The 17,979-nt window shown below is 36.9% G+C and overlaps 1 long non-coding RNA gene across 2 annotated transcripts; it reads right to left on the reverse strand.

Annotated features, from left to right (window-relative positions):
* Nucleotides 1-1,633: 1,633 nt before the first annotated feature.
* On the reverse strand, nt 1,634-4,435 carry LOC107768985 (uncharacterized). 2 transcript variants are annotated; one of them, XR_001644290.2, is made up of 4 exons: nt 3,942-4,435; nt 3,534-3,827; nt 3,345-3,446; nt 1,634-2,221 (listed from the first exon to the last, which is right to left on the reverse strand). It is a non-coding gene; the product is annotated as an uncharacterized LOC107768985 (long non-coding RNA). The 2 variants fall into 2 exon arrangements; XR_001644289.2 differs by having other exon boundaries at nt 3,534-4,424.
* Nucleotides 4,436-17,979: the final 13,544 nt, after the last annotated feature.

Raw genomic sequence — 17,979 nt, forward strand, 5'->3', positions numbered from 1 at the left:
ATTGAGTCCATGAATCTTACCTCCAAGTGTTTCCCCTTGAATCCCTCTTCAATCCTCTTTAAAAACCTCCAAAATCGCTCAACAATGGTAGAAATAAACCCCAAAATCGCGGACAAGACGACTATTTAAACATTCTGCCCAGGCCTCAATTCCTTCTTCGCAAACATGGTCAATGCCTCGCGTTCGCGAAGCACAATCCAACTTTGACCAAAAATCCTTCTTCGCGACCGTGTCTTGCCACTAGCGAATGCGATGGTTCCTCAGCCTGCTCTTCACGAACGCGCTCCCTCTCTCGTGAACGCGTGAACAAAACACCTTAAACCCAGTTGCCCAATTTCCTCTACGTGAACGCGGAGCTTCCCTCGCGAACGCGATGTACAATAATCCAAATCTTTGCAAGCGCGGAGCTTTCTTCGCGAACGCGAAGGTTAAAATTTCAGCTTTCACTAGCTAATCCTTCGCAAACGCGAAGACCTACTCGCGAACGCGAAGGTCTAATTTCTCTGCAACACTCAGCAGCTTTTTTTGCCATTTTCAACAACATGAAATGGTCCGATTGACCACCCGAAACTCACCCGAGGCCCCCAGGACCTCAACCAAACATGCCAACATATCCCATAATATCATTCAAACTTGTTCCAATCTTCGGAACGCTCAAAACAACATCAAAACATCAAATTGCATCGGATTCAAGCCTAAGAATTCCAAAATCTTCTAAATTACGCTTTTGATAAAAACACAACCAAACCACGTCTGAGTGACCTGAAATTTTGTACACACATCCTAAATGACATAACGGAACTACTGCAACTCCCGGAATTCCATTCCGACCCCTATAACAAAATCTCACCTATCAACCGAAAATCACTAAAATACCAATTTCGCCAATTCAAGCCTAAATCTACTATGAACCTCCAAAACTCGTTCCGATCACGCTCATAAGTCCCAAATCACCTCCCTAAGCTATCCGAACCATCGGAATTCACATACGAGCCCTCTAACACATAAGTCAACATCCGGTTGACTTTTCCAACTTAAGCTTCCTCAAAAGAGACTAAGTGTCTCAAATCTTACCAAATCCTTTCCGAACCCGAGCCAACCAACTCGATCACTCATAGAACCGATAAATAGAGCAATAAGAAGCAGAAATGAGGGAAACAGAGCGGTAACTCATGAGACAACTGGCCGGAAAACCAAAATTCGGTTGGAAGTCCATTAGTAATTTACTAACAGATAGAAAATTGTGTTTGTAATCCGTTGGTAAATATAGTAACAAGAAAAATTTCGTTAGTTTTCCGTTAGCAACTATAATAACGGATAACAACTTGGTTGGTAAATCCGATAGTATAATTTAAAAAATATATTGGTAATCGGTTGGTAATTTTATTTATGGAAAATTTCTGTTTAGTAAATTGTTGGTAATTTACCAACAAATATCAAATTCGTTAGGAAATATGGTTATTTATTTTTAAAAATTAAGTTTGTAATTTGTTAGTAACTTGTCATAAAATTTACTAACAAATTGTAAATGTGTTACCAAATGTTACAAATTAATGGGTATATTAAAAAATTTATTTTTAATAATTGTATTACTATTAATTTAAAGCATTAAAAGATCTAAAAAACACTTAAATAGAACAAAAAACATAATAGCACTTTATAAATAATAATAATAATATCTGTCATGAAGTTGAAAGTAGAATCCGAAACGTGTCTAACATAAAAGAAGCTAAAATAAATCTAAATATTACTCGTGTCATTATTTGACAACGAGCCATGCCTAAGAGAAGGCGGTGTAGGTAAGCCACCTATGAGGATCGACAGACAGTTTTAGAGTAGTTGATCAACTTGCTCACGCACCTCTTGTTGCATTTCATGTCTCATTTTTTTACGTATTTCTTCTCTCTTTTCTTGGCTAATCTCTTCTCTGATCTTTGATCTCTGATCTCATCTCATGCTTCATCTCTTCTTTAATTTCTTGCAAACGATGTCCGACACATTCATTCACCCGAGCATTAAAGTCTAGATCTTGAAGCGGAGATTTCGAACTGGAGGATGCACCAACATGCCCATAGAAAAGAGCTTGAGAACCAAGACCATAAATGTGTGCCTTCTTAACACCGACTTCGTCCAAATAAATTTGTAAGAAATCAACTTCAAGAGGCTCACTGGACCTATCTTCAGGTTGAGACGCAGACACAATTTTAGATATTATGGAATCCTGAAAGCAAAAAAAAAATGATATAAACTCTATAATAACTCTTGAAAGAGAAAACATCAAGACATAGAAATTGAAAACTTAAATGTCAATAACAACACCTTAAAAATAATTGTTTTGATGTACACAACAGTGCTTTTCCTTACAAATTGCATTACTTGTTTGTCATCAACTTGTTATACTTTCAGATAAAGAAGTAACAATTTTCAACAATGACATGTTCTATAGCTTAAATGTGCAGATTTATAAAATATCAAAGGTAAAGTAAGATGGAAGTCTAACTCCTTTTCAGAAATCCAATAGGTTTTGTTATTCTATAGATAAAATAATTAGTTAAGGAGCATACAAAGGTTGTATTACACTCTTATTTTATGATACAATTATATGAAGAATCGGGCAAGCTAGGTTATAAGGTTACTAAAGAGAAAATTACTACTACTGGGAATAATCAGTCATAAAGGAAATGCAGAGAAGATCATATGCCTTTAAAAAATCAAAACTAAGTATTGGACACAGTTGTTGAACCTAATATTCTTAATAAAGACTGTGGTTATGAATCTCAGAGGAGTTTCAATCACACAGATAGTATACTACTTTAAAAGGAAAAGGGAAAAGATTATAAACAATATAATGGCAACATACCTTATAAAGCAGATGCACTGTAGATCTAATTGTTGTATTCAAAAACACTTTCTTAGAGGAATATCTATACTCTATAAATCCAAAGGACAAATGAGCACATTTAAATGCAAAAATTCTACAAGAAACAAATTTAAAAGAGCTCAATGAATCATCTGGCGACCAGAAAAAAAAATCATGGAAAAGATGATGTCAAAGACATAAGAAAAAGTTTCTAAAATATAAATTCATTAGCACATCTTCATGTTTTTAGAGGTCACTGCAGAATTGAAGGCTACTTCATTAGCTAAAGATACTACTGAAAGGAGAAAAATGCAGTCTGAAATATATTTTTCTTTATTAAAAGTACCAGAAGTTAGTTTCTTTGTATATGACTTACCATGAAACCTTTATTATTATATTTAGATTGCGTTTCTAAAACTAGTAGCCAAGATAGATGCTTTACTTTTACTTGTCAAGAAATGACAGTCAAGTTGTAGTAACTTACATATGTGCTCCTAGATTTCTGGTCCACAAACTCCTTGTTCGCCTTGACGTGTGTCGTCCTCAGAAGCTCATGTGGATGTGCTAGTATTACTAGTTCTTTAGCCTAAAATTGAAAATCGCATTTACTATATTAATACATATTGATTAGCTTTGGAGATATTATAACTTGGCTAAAGTAAAATGAATATACCAGTATATTTGCATGTTCTCGGTGAGTTTTGGAGCCTCCTGTATGGCATGAGGGACCAGATCCTTCACCACCTTTCTCATTTAGCCGATTCTTTGAGCACTACACGGACTTGGCTTTAAAAGCCTCAGTCTCCCAGTGAGGCTTCCAGCTCTCCCAAATAGATACTGGAATATGTTTGCGCTTCTTCTCATCAAGTCTTGCTTCAAATAACATACCCTTGTATCGTTCTGCACATTTGCTCATAAACTTATCCTTTATAGCACCTTCAATTGCAGTATCCCATTGAAATCGTTTCTATTTGAGAAGATCAAATGAAAAATAACACAAGATGTTGATAACAACAAAAACAACAACAACATATCAAGTATAATCCACAAGTGGGGTCTGAGAAGGGTAGTGTATACAGACCTTACCCCTACCTTTAAGAAGGTAGAGTGACTGATTCCGTAGACCCCCAGCTCAAGAAAGATAAATGGAACTCCAAATAGGAATAGCTCCAAATATCTAAAAGGAATTAGAAGGAACTTCTAGTCTAGCTGAAAAAAAAAATTTACTGATCCAGAAATCAAGTTAACAACATAGATTATCAACCAAAAACTAAGAAAGAACTGTGATCCCTCAAGATAGCAAAAACCTCCGCCAGTCACAATTATTATCAACATAGAGGACCAAAAGTTTATGCTTATTCCATCCTTACTGTTGTTGTCATTATAAATTTCCCCCAAGTTGACACTGGCGCTGTAGGACAAACCAGTCCTATAATTGCTCTGTCAAGGTACTTGATACTGTCTTGGAATAGATTTATTAATAGACTTAAGCAACTAAACAAATTTGAATGGGTAGGCTATTTATGTGGAGTCCATACCTACTACATTGAATAAAAGAAAAAGAAAGAGGAGTGATTGACTCACCTACTACATTGAATAAAAGGAAGAGGAGTGATGGACGGAAGAAAAAAAAAATTCAGATTTTTTAAGATTGGGCTGCTAGAATTTGCACATTGATTAACCAATCAAATTGGTTTGGTTGGTGAAAATGTGCCTATAAATAGCAGGCTTCATTTCTCCTTTAAGATACACCAAAATAAGAGAGAAACAATAGAAGTTAGAGAGAGTAATCCACAGATTGTTGTCTGTGAGATAACTAGTGAGTGGTAGTAATATTGTAGTGAGATGTTTTATATAAAGAGTGTTATTTCTTTCAAAGTTGTAGTAGTCTCTTGACACTACTGAGTTGTAATATTATAGTGGTAATATTGCTATACTCGGATATTGTTTTTTATCCCGCTAAAATATTTGGTGTCATTGTTACTCTCTTGTGTTATTATTATTTGCTATGGATATTATTCCTGGGCGGGATTATTTATTTTATCCCAACAACGTGGTATCAGAGCCATGACAAATAATGGTCCGCTATCTTTTCAGTAACCCCGTCTCACAAAAGATAATTATGAGAAATGGTGTCTACGTATGAAAGTCATTCTTGGCTCCCAGGATGTGTGGGAAATTGTAGACAGAGGGTATGCAAAACCAGATAATGAGGAAGCTCTGTCTCAAACTGAAAAAGAAGTCTTGGCAAAGACAAGGAAGAAGGATCAACAAGCCCTCACGCTCATCCACCAATGTTTGGATGATGCCATGTTTGAGAAGGTGACAGATGCTACCACCTCAAAGGAAGCTTGGGAGATTTACAAAATTCTCTTCAAGGAGTTGACAAGGTGAAAAAGGTAAAATTTCAAACTCTAAGGGTTGATTTTGAAGTTTTAAAAATGAAAGAATCCGAATGCATCTCGGATTATTTTTCAAAAGTGAAGGCTGTTGTAAATCAACTAAGAAGATACGGGGAGGACATAGAAGATGTCCGTGTGGTAGAAAAGATCCTTCGCACTTTAACACCTAAATTTGATTTTGTGGTGTGTGCTATTGAGGAGTCTAAAGATTTAGACTCTATGATGGTGGAGCAATTGGAAGGTTCTTTACAGGCCCATGAAGAAAAGATCAAAAGGAGACAAGAAGTGCCATTGGAGCAACTTCTTAAAACTCAGACATCCTTCAAGGATTATGGAGGTGAAACAAGCTATCGAGGAAACGGACGAGGACTAGGCCAAGGTCGAGGAGGTCATGGAAGAGGAAGAAGTAATGGTAACAACTTCAACAATGAAGTTAAAATTACCAAACATTCAGAGGTCGTAGTCGTGGACAAAGAGGAGGAAGAGGACGTGGATACTACCAAGAAAATAATGGACAAAGGTATGACAAATCAAAAATTGAATGTTATAATTGTCATAAATTTGGCCATTACTCTTGGGAATGTCGTAGCAATGTTGAAGAAAAGGCTAACCTTGTTGACGACAAGAAAGAAGAAAATGAGTCAACGTTGTTGATGTCACTCAAGGAAGAAGACAGAGATGATTGCAGCTCGTGGTATTTGGACAATGGAGCAAGCAATCATATGTGTGGGTGCAAAGAGAAGTTTGTGGAGATCAATAAAACAGTGAGAGGTAATGTGTCCTTTGGAGATACCTCAAAGGTTCAAATCGAAGGGATAGGTACGATTCTGATCTCCTGTAAAGATGGTAGTCACAAGTTAATTCAAGATGTTTATTATGTGCCAAAATTAAAAAGTAATATTTTAAGTTTGGGCCAACTTCTTGAAAAGGAATATGACATCCACATGAAAAATATGCATCTTTGGCTTAGAGATTCAAGTGGAATTCTAATTGCTAAAGTGCATATGGCAAAGAATAGATTGTTTTCTCTGAATCTTAAAACAATTGATGCAAAGTGTTTGAAGGCTAATGTGCAAGATTAATCATGGTGTTGGCACATGCGATTTGGGCACTTAAATTTTGAAGCGCTCAAATCAATGGGAGAAAAGAACATGGTGCATGGGATACCATCAATCAACCATCCAAATCAATTGTGTGAAGCTTGTCTTCTTAGAAAACATGCAAGGAGGAGTTTTCCAAAGGAGGCCATGTCAAGATCAACCAAGATGCTCTAGCTTGTCCACACTGATGTGTGTGGACCAATCAATCCACCTTCTTTTGGTAAAAGAAAATACTTTATTTTTTTCATTGATGACTTTAGTAGAAAGACTTGGGTTTATTTCTTGAACAAAAAATCTGAAGCTTTTGCTGCTTTTAAAAATTTCAAAGTACTTGTAGAGAAAGAAAGTGACTATGAAATTAAAGCTCTAAGGTCCGATAAAGGAGGGGAATTCACCTCAAACGAATTTAATGACTTCTGTCAACTTCATGGAATTCGTCGCCCTTTAACGGTACCTTATTCACCTCAACCAAATGGTGTTGCAGAGAGAAAGAATCGAATGATTCTTAATATGGCTAGATGTATGTTGAAAGCTAAAAGTATGCCTAAGGAATTTTGGGCCGAAGCTGTTTCTTGTGCAGTTTATTTGAATAACAGGTCTCTAACAAGAAATGTTAGAGATCAAACCCCTCAAGAAGCATGGAGTGGAAGAAAGCCGAGTGTCAAGCACTTAAGAATCTTTGGGAGCATAGCCTATGCTCATGTGCCACATCAAGGGAAAGCAAAGCTTGACGATCGAAGTGTCAAGCATGTGTTTGTTGGCTATGATACAAGTTCAAAAGGCTACAAGTTATACAACCCAAGCAGCGGTAAGGTGGTGGTAAGTCGTGATGTTGAATTTGATGAAGAACTTGCATGGAATTGGGAAGCTAAGGAAGAAACTTCATATGATTTTCTTCCATACTTTGGTGATGAAGAAGAACCGGAGACCATGGAACCTGTGCAGGACACAACTCCACCTTCTTCTCCAACAAATGTTGCATCTCCCTCTTCTCAAGAAGGTTCAAATGAACAGCCGCAAAAGGCAAGGAGCATTCAAGAGCTCTATGAGGACACAGAAGAAGTTACTAATTTTGATTTTTTATATTGTCTCTTTGCTAACAATGAACCAATGAACTTTGATGAAGCTGTTACAGACAAAAGGTGGAGACAAGCCATGGAGGAGGAGATCAAGTCAATAGAGAAGAACAACACTTGGGAGTTAACAACTCTTCCCAAGGGTCATCGAGCAATTGGAGTGAAATGGGTATACAAAATAAAGAAGAATGCTGATGGAGATGTGGAGAAATACAAGGCACGACTTGTGGCTAAAGGCTACAAGAAAAGGCAAGGCATTGACTATGAAGAAGTTTATGCACCTGTTGCCCGCATGGAGACGATTCGTTTGCTGATCTCTTTGGCGACACAAATGAAGTGGAAGATACATCAACTAGATGTCAAGTCAGCCTTCTTGAATGGCTATCTTGAAGAAGAAGTCTATGTTGAACAACCATTGGGCTTCGTGGTCAAAAACCATGAAGATAAAGTGTTGCGGTTGAAGAAAGCTTTATATGGATTAAAGCAAGCCCCGCGAGCATGGAATAGTTGCATCGACAAATATTTTCAAGACAATGGGTTTACTCGTTGTCTCCATGAATATGCTCTTTACCTTAAAGTTCATACGAATGGAGATATCTTACTTATTTGTCTTTATGTTGATGATCTTATTTTCACGAGTAATAACCCAAGTTTGTTTGAAGCTTTCAAGAAAGATATGTCCCGTGAGTTCGAGATGATAGACGTAGGGCCCATGTCATATTACCTGGGCCTAGAAGTGAAGCAGATGGAGGATGGAATTTTTATCTCTCAAGAAAGCTATACAAAGGAGATATTGAAGAAGTTCAACATGCTCGATTGCAACCCCGTGAACACACCGATGGAAAGTGGGACAAAATTGTCCAAGTTTGATGAAGGAGAAAAAGTGGATCCCACATTCTTCAAAAGTCTTGTGGAAAGTTTGAGGTACTTGACTTGTACCAGGCCAAATATACTCTTTGCAGTTGGAGTAGTTAGCCGGTTTATGGAGGCTCCTACCTCTACTCACTTGAAGGTCACTAGAAGAATTCTTCGCTACCTAAAAGGTACGATTAACTTTGGGATTATTCTTCTTCTAGTGATTTCAGTCTTATGGGATTTTGTGATAGTGATTATGCGGGAGATATTGATGATAGAAAAAGTACAACTGGTTTTGTATTTTTCTTAGGTGATTGTGTTATTTCTTGGAGTTCAAAGAAACAGTCCATTGTTACTCTCTCGACTTGTGAAGCCGAATATATAGCAACAACATCATGTACCTTTCATGCTATTTGGCTAAGAAGATTATTGAAGGAGCTCAATTTGCCACAAATGGAAGCTACAGAGATTTGTATTGATAACAAATCAGCACAGGCACTCGCGAAGAATCCAGTGTATCATGATCGAAGCAAGCATATAGATACAAGGTATCATTTCATCAGAGAGTGCATTTTGAAGAAGGAAGTCGAGCTCAAATATGTGAAGTCTCATGATCAAGTTGCAGATATCTTCACAAAGGCTCTCAAGTTTGAAGATTTTCAAAGATTGAGATCAAGACTTGGAATGAAGAAGAAAAATAAAAATTAAGGGAGAGATTTGTGGAGTCCATACCTACTACATTGAATAAAAGAAAAAGAAAGAGGAGTGATTGACTCACCTACTACATTGAATAAAAGGAAGAGGAGTGATGGACGGAAGAAAAAAAAACTTCAGATTTTTCAAGATTGGGCTGCTGGAATTTGCACATTGATTAACCAATCAAATTGGTTTGGTTGGTGAAAATGTGCCTATAAATAGCAGGCTTCATTTCTCCTTTAAGATACACCAAAATAAGAGATAAACAATAGAAGTTAGAGAGAGTAATCCACAGATTGTTGTCTGTGAGATAACTAGTGAGTGGTAGTAATATTGTAGTGAGGTGTTTTATATAAAGAGTGTTATTTATTTCAAAGTTATAGTAGTCTCTTGACACTACTGAGTTGTAATATTATAGTGGTAATATTGCTACACTCGAATATTGTATTTTATCCCGCTAAAATATTTGGTGTCATTGTTACTCTCTTGTGTTATTATTATTTGTTGTGGATATTATTCCTGGGAGGGATTATTTATTTTATCCCAACAATTTATCGGATTGTATTTTTTAAACTTTGCAGCATAATGTGACAGTCTTGTCACGACCCAACTTATCCGGTCGTGGTGGAGCCGATCACAATACTAGGCAAGCCAATCCAATCAAATATCCACAGCAAGTCTCTTTAAATAAAGCATTTTTCTAACATTAATTAAGTCTCAGTTTTTCATAAGAAATATTTAAGTCACCAAAATGTACGAAAAATAGTAAAACATCAAACCAACACAGCCTAACAATCTGGTGTCACGAGTCTAGAGGCTCTAAATACAACTAGTCCATCTGTTTATTACATAACAAGTCTAAAAATGCGAAAAACAAGGATATAAAGGAGGAAAGCAGGGCTACGGATGCTATGCAGTTACCTTGCAGTCTCCGGTAAGCTCCGAAAATGCTGGGGACCTCACTCTACCACTTAGGCACCTAGATCTGCACACAAGGTGCAGGGAGTAATGTGAGTACGCCAACTCGGTAAGTAACTAAAGTAAATAAGGTCTGAGTGCAATGACGAGCAGTTAAAAATCATATATAGGAGTACACAACAGAGTATCAAATCAACTCAATAGTTTAAAAGTCAGTTACTTCGTAAAAACTTCAGTTTCAATTGAAATACTTCGAAATCATTAACTTAACAGCTTTCAATAGAGGCTCATTATAAAAGAAGAGTGAAATCAGCAAAGATATCATAAATTGGCCCCTCGGGCAAGGTATCACTCATAAATATAGCCTCTCGGGCAAGCCTCTTAGTCACTCGTGACTCAGCTCTCGTCACTTAGTACCTACACTCAGCACTCAAGCTCAATAATATCTCATAATATTATTAATCATAATAACCATTACGGCGTGCAGCCCGATCCATAGTTTATAGTCGACTACGCTCACTGGGGTTGTATAGACTACGGAGGGGCTCCTATATCCAATATATATATCGCTGCGGCGCACAGCCCGATCCAATATATATATCGCTGCGGCGTGCAACCCGATCCATATAAGTATCGCTGCGGCGTGCAGCCCGATTCACAACCAGGCCCTCGGCCTCTCTCAGTCATTAATAATGTTATTATGACGTGCAACCCGATCCGTAATATATATATAATCCTCACCATTAGGTCCTAAACTTCTCTCAATCATTAACCTCACAGCCCCTCGGACATAACAGTGAAAATTAGGGAAACTCAGTCCAACCAGTTTTCACATTTTTAAGAAATAGAGTGATAAAAACCAAGTTTAAATAATAAACAGGTAAAACGTGACTGAGGATATGCTTTCAAATAAATGGAGTGAGGAAGACAGTAAAAATACCCCTAAGGGTCTCAACAGGTTGGCACGAGGCCCCAAATGTGGCATACATCCCATAATATAGTATCAACCTCTAAAATAAGTGATATCATAAGATTTAAAAATCAAATATGCTGCTTAATAGTCGCTACAAAATGGACCAGGTCACAATCCTTACCGGTACACGCCCACATGCTCGTCACCTAGTATATGCGTCACCTTATTTATCAAAACAATATGAAATATCGGGGTTTGTACCCTCAGTTCCAGATTTACAATGGTTACTTACTTCAAACCGGATGAATTACTACTTCGAGATGCCTTTGCCTCTCGCCTCGGCCTCAACTCGCACTGAATCTACCCAAAATCAGAATCATACCGTTAGAATATGCTAAGGGAATGAAGCCCATGTGAAAATAATCAAATTATACCAAAATCCCGAAATTGGTCCAACTCGACCCCCGGACCCATGTCTCAAAATTTGATAAATATCACATCAATGGAATCCTTATCCTCCCATGAGTTAATACATACCAAGACTTCCAAAATCCGACCACAAGTGGCCCTTCAAATCCCTAGATTAAGGTCTCAAGTTTTCAAGCCCTAACTCCCCAATTTAGGCTTCAAATCCCCCTAATTTCATGTCTAATTAGGTAAAAATCACAATAGGATCGAGTATGAAGTCCATAATCCTTACCTCCAACAAGTTCTCTTTGATTCCCTCTTCAATCTCTCTCAAAAAGCTCCAAAACCGAGTCAAAAATGGTGAACTTAGGCCAAAAATTGCGAAAATGGCCTTTTAAATATTCTGCCCAGCGATTTGAAATCCTTATTCGCGAACGCGATCACAACCTCGTGTTCGCGAAGCACAAAATACCATTGACTAAAAATTCTCTTACGCGAACGCGATGCTTCAGCCACTCAATCCTTCGCGAATGCGATATCCCCATCACGAACATTGTGAATCATGACCCAGCCCTTTGCGAATGCGAGACCTCCTTCGTGAATGTGAAAGCCAATCTTCCAACCTCACATCCTAACCCTTAGCGAACGCGAAGGCCAAATGGCCTGCAACACACACAGCAGATCTCTGCAATTTTCCCCAACTTGGAATGATCCGTTTAACCACCCGAAACTCACCCGATGCCCTAGGGACCCCAACCAAACATGCCAACATATTCCATAACATCATTGAAACTTGTTCCTGTAACGACCCGACTAGTCGTTTTGAGCAATTTCACCCGGTTCAATAGTTTGAGGTCGTGAGCAGCTTTACATTATGTATATCGACTTGTTTGCATGGTTGGATTCAATTTCCAGATAAATCAGAGTTGAATTGGAAGAAGGAACCTAGTTTTTGAAGTCTAAACGGTGAAAATTTTATCGGAATTGGATATTTGAGTAAAAGGCCCCGGAATGGGTCGTGGGTGATCTCAACATCTTTGTATGGTAATTTTAGACTTAGGTGTTCGTCTGGATTCGGATTTGGAGGTCCGTAGGATAATTTGAGGTGTTTCGGCGAAAATTGGAAAAGTTGAAGTTTGGAAAATGGAGAGGTTTGACTCATAGTTGGATTTTTGTGATATCGGGGTTGGAATACAATTTCGAGAGTTGAAACAGCTCTGTTATGTCATTTTGACTTGTCTGCAAAATTTGGGGTTATTCCGGATTGATTTGATAGGTTTCGGCGCGCGTTTTGGAAGTTGGAAGGTTTGAAAGCTCCTAAGTTCAATTCAGGGTGTGATCCGTCATTTCTGCATTGTTTGATGTGATTTGTGACCTCGAGCGTGTCCGTGTTAGGTTATATGACTTCTTTGTGTGTTTATAGGGGTCTCATGGGCCTCGAGTGTGTTCTGGGTGGGCTACTGGCCATTTTTCTCCTATTTTGAACTTCTATTATCTGTCAGCTGGTTTTCTTCTTCGTGTTCGCGTTTGCTCCTCCGCGATCGCGAAGAGTAATTTTGGAGGAGGTATTCGCATGACAACGTTCGCGATCGCGGAAGTCTGTGTGTTCCTTCTTCGCGTTCGCATCTTCTATGCCTGTGTTCGCTTAGTTCTTTCTTTTGGGCAACAAATTATTCCTTTAACCCGATTGCATCTTTCTCTTTGGGATCGCGAAGTGTAGCTTTAGGCAGCAAAAAATTCCTTCACTACGCGATCGCATAAGCCTTCTGCTATCGCGTAGCACATTTTTGGACAGTGGCTATTTTCTTTCTATGCGATCGCATCGTTTCTTCCGTGATCGCGATGTACAAATACCTGGCAGACAGAATATATTCCAAAATCAAGGGTTACACCATTTTCATCATATCTTAACTTGTGAAGCTCGGTTTTGAGCGATTCTTTGAGGGTTTTCACACAAATTGATTGGGTAAGTGTTCTTCACCTAGAATTGATTACATTCCATGATTTTGTCTTCATTTTTATCATTTAATTTGTGGTTTGGATTAAGAAAAATGTTGGTTTTGAAGAAAAAATCTAAAATGAAAAATCATGATTTGACGAACCAAGTGGTATCGGAATTTGATAAATTTTGTCTCGTATAGGAATGAGTATTCGATTTTTGTAAAATTTGTCAGGTTCCGAGGTGCGAGCACGGAGGTCGACTTTTGGACCAATTTTTGGATTTTGTTAAAGATTGAGACTTTATGATCCGGAATAGTTTCTTATGTGTTTTATTTATGATTTAAAGTTAATTTGGTTAGATTTGAGCCGCCCGAAGGTTTTTTCACACGAGAAGTGCATTTTAGAGTATCGGTTTGTCGTCTTTGAGGTAAGTATCTTGCCAAACCTTGTGTGGGGGACTTCCTCTTAGGAATTGAGTCTTCTATGCTAATTGTAGTTCGTGCACGCGAGGTGACGAGTGTGTGCTCGGACTTATTTGTGGGAAAATTGCCTTTAGGGTTCTTAGGTCCTTATGTTCGTCATGTGGGAAGTATTCTGTTATGATTGAGTTATCTAATTGCATAATTTACCTCTAATACTCCTTACAATGTTGTTAGCCTTCCTCTAACGCTTACCTATTTCTTGTCCTTAATTGCCTTAATTGAATTAGCTGTTCTTTTTGTTGTTTTGTTAAGGTTATTGTGCTTCTTAGTATCTCCGTGATTCTCTTATTGCTATGTAATCATACTCTTGGTGGTGGAACTTCCTTGTGATAGGATTGTTGTTGGTTCCCTTGCCGGGATGTATTGTTTATATTATTGATTCCCTTGGCGGGATGTTATTGTTCATATTGTTGATTCCCTTGTCGGGATGTATTATTTATATTGTTGATTCCCTTGCCGGGATGTTATTGTTCATATTGTTAGGTCGGTATACGAAGAGATTCCCAGCACATATATTGAGGATACCAAGAGATCCTCGGGATACCAAGAGATCCCCAGCACATATATTGAGGATACCCAAAGATCCTCGGGATACCAAGAGATACCCATGCACATATATTGAGGATACCAAGAGATCCTCGGGATACCAAGAGATCCCCAGCACATATATTGAGGATACAAAGAGCCTAACTCATATACTGAGGATACTGAGAGATCCCCCAAGTACTTATGTTTGGGACTACGGGACGGAATCCTGGGAGATCCCCTGTCGATATTCTGTGGGTGTAAAAGCACGAAGGGTGATGACATGCACTTTCTGTTTGATGTGTTTATTTGTTGTTATCAATTCAAGTGTTTTAACGGTTTAGAATCCCTTACTGCTGTGATTCTTTGTGTTGGAACCCCTAGTGTTGTCAATACCACGCCGTATGTGTATGTATATATATATATAAGGACGAAGGGTGATGGCATGCACTTTCTGTTTGATGTGTTTATTTGTTATTATCAATTCAAGTGTTTTAACGGTTTAGAATCCCTTACTATTGTGATTCTTTGTGTTGGAACCCCTAGTGTTGTCAATACCTCACCGTATGTATATGTATATATGTATGTATGTATATATATATATGTATGTATGTATGTATATATATATATATATATATGTATGTATGTATGTATGTATGTATGTATGTATGTATGTATATATATATATATATATGTATGTATGTATGTATATATATATATATATATATGTATGTATGTATGTATGTATGTATGTATGTATGTATGTATGTATATATATATATATATATATATATATGTATATATATGTATGTACGTATATATATATATATATATATATATATATATATATATATATATATATATATATATGTATGTATGTATGTATGTAGATGGCGTTATATACGCGTATATATGTATGTATGTATGTGTGTATATATATATATATATATAGGATATGGGAAATATATTTCAATACTTCAAACTTCAATAATTTCTACATTTTTGACTCAATTAGTTTCTCAACTAAATTTTCCTTAAATCGTCTGAGGTTGTATTCTACTTAAAAGGAATTTCTACTAAGTTGTAACTTATTAAATCCCATGGTAAAGGTAATAATTCATTCGATGTTGTATTCTAATTGAAAATGGTACTTTCTTTATTCAAATTATTTCTAAAAATAACTTCATCTTTTCTCGCTGGCTTCCCTAATTAGTTTAGAAATTGTAATTTACTTATATTAGGTAAATGAGAATTCTTGAACATCTTGAGTGCATTTGTACGGACATTATGTATTGTATAGCAGGTGAATTTTCTTTTGTTAAGAGTGAGATGGAAAATATGGGAGCACAAGGTGCCATGTATGCTGAAGGTTCGGAAGTTGAGATTATGATATGAGAAACCGAAGATTGAGATGGTCGGGATTGTGTATTAGACATGATGAGAGTGATTGGTTTGACATTGCCTTCTTTATTCGATTACATTCTTAATTGTCTCTGTTCATGCTATGTCAGTGTTGATTTACTTGGTTATCTGATTTACTTGATATCGTTTGTTACTGCTCATGTTCTCCCTTTATTGTTCCTACTGTTGTATTTTGATTTCTCTTCGTTGTTGATAGTACCTCGTTATCTTTATCTTGATATTTTATTATCATATTCTGTTCATTTCATTTGACCAGTAGGTGTCTTGACTGTTCCTCATTACTACCCCACCAAGGTTAGTCTTGATACTTATTGGGCACCGCCGTGGTCTGCTCATACTACACTTCTGTACATTTTTGTATACAGATCCAGGTATTGATCGATAGTAACTATGCAGGTCATCGCGGTGGAGACTCACGGTAACCTGTTGTTGCGTTTGCAGGCCTCGGAGTCACCTTCGTTTGTATTTATGTTCCATTGATTCCTTCTCGTTTTGGAACAGTATTGTATTTATTTTGTTTAACTACTCTTAGAAAGGCTTATGACTTGTACTACCGGTTTTGAGAGTTGTAATTATTCAGAGTTATGTAATTTGAAGTTAGTGAATATCAATGTTAATTTTGTAAATGTTAGGCTTACCTAGTTTGGAGACTAGGTGTCATCACGACTCCTTCGGAGGGATTTTGGGTCATGACAGTTCCAACCTTCAGAACACTCAAAATAATATCAAAACACCAAATTTGCATCGGATTCAAGCCTAAGAATTCCAAAATCTTTCAAATTCTGCTTTCAATCAAAAAGTCTATCAAACCATGTCCAAATGACCTAAAATTTTGCATTTACATCCCAAATGACACAACGGACCTACTGCAACTCCCGGAATTCCATTCCGGCCTCTATATCAAAATCTCGCCTATCAACCGGAAAATGCCAAAATTCCATTTTTGCCGATTCAGGCCTAAATCTACTATGTACCTCAAAAATACATTCCGATCACGCTCTTAAGTCCCAAATCACCTTTCGAAACTATCCGAACCATCGGAACTCACATCCGAGCCATTTTTCACATAAGTCAGCATCCGGTTAACTTTTCCAACTTAAACTTACTCAAAAGAGACTAAGTGTCTCAAACCTTACCAAAATCTCTACGAACCCGACCAATCAACCTAATAACATATAATACAGCTGAACAAAACAACAAGAAGCAGAAATGGAGAAAACAGAGCGGTAACTCATGAAACGACCGGTCGGGTCGTTACAAGTTTCTCTTTTTTTAGGACGTTCTGGTAATGTTCCTGTTGTAAAGGAGTTGGATCTTTTGTAATAGATCTATTCCATTCAAAGAGTTACCTAGACATATATGTTAATTTTGACAACAGTTCAGTTAAGATTTCTCATGAGAAGAAGATTCAAACTCTCGGGAAATTTGCAAGGAACTTATATGCACTTCAAAGTAAATCTTTGAGTTAATTCCTTTTTTTCCCTCTTGATACTGTTTTCTCTTCATGGATTATTTTCTCTGTCTCAACCTAACTTTTAAGTACATCTTACATTTGATAAATGAAAATTCTTGGACCAGAACCTATACAGTTCAAACATATGTATATTCCGGAAGTTGAAGGAAATATGATATCTTAAAATAATTCATACAGTAGTTACTTCATGCATTTGTACATTTGGCAAAACAGGAAACTAACTAGTACAATATTAAGGCATTAAGTTTTCTATGTTGCATCTTTTTATCTATCATGGCTGATGTGTAGGTAATTATAGCAGCATAAAAGCATTATAAATAAGAAGTCTTGGACGTTATAAAAGCTGTTATATATAAGGATTATGATTATTTTTCACTAATTATGCAACAAAAATAAGATATTGCAATGAGAGGAATTCAAGTATTGTAAAATTCTGATAAATGTATCATATTTGTACTTAGCAGAAGGATATTATGAAGAAAAAAGCACCAATATGACGAAACTAGAAGGACTTAACCATGACAAGGTTTCACAAAGATGTAAGAGATAGGATACCACTTTACTTCTGATAGAATCAATAGCAGTAGAAGAAGTATTTAGGAGCTCATTCATGATATCATAATTTCTCCCATATTTTTGGTTGGACTACTGGAATTATCTGTCCAGAAACTAACAAAGTAAAGAACTGCATTCTCCCTAGCTCATCATAACCATCCTATGTCTCCTATACATCTCGACATTTAAGAATACTAACCAGATTTTATTTGGCTACCCACGCTAGTATCAATCAAATCAGAGATGCCAGAATTACCGAATCGGTATTTTCTGGAATCCGCACAGAACAGATGAAACACAAGATATTGATACAACAGAAATTTAAAATGTACAAAGTCCATTATTAAAATGA

This window comes from Nicotiana tabacum, chromosome 10 (genome assembly GCF_000715075.1).
Source record: "Nicotiana tabacum cultivar K326 chromosome 10, ASM71507v2, whole genome shotgun sequence".
NCBI lineage: Eukaryota > Viridiplantae > Streptophyta > Magnoliopsida > Solanales > Solanaceae > Nicotiana > Nicotiana tabacum.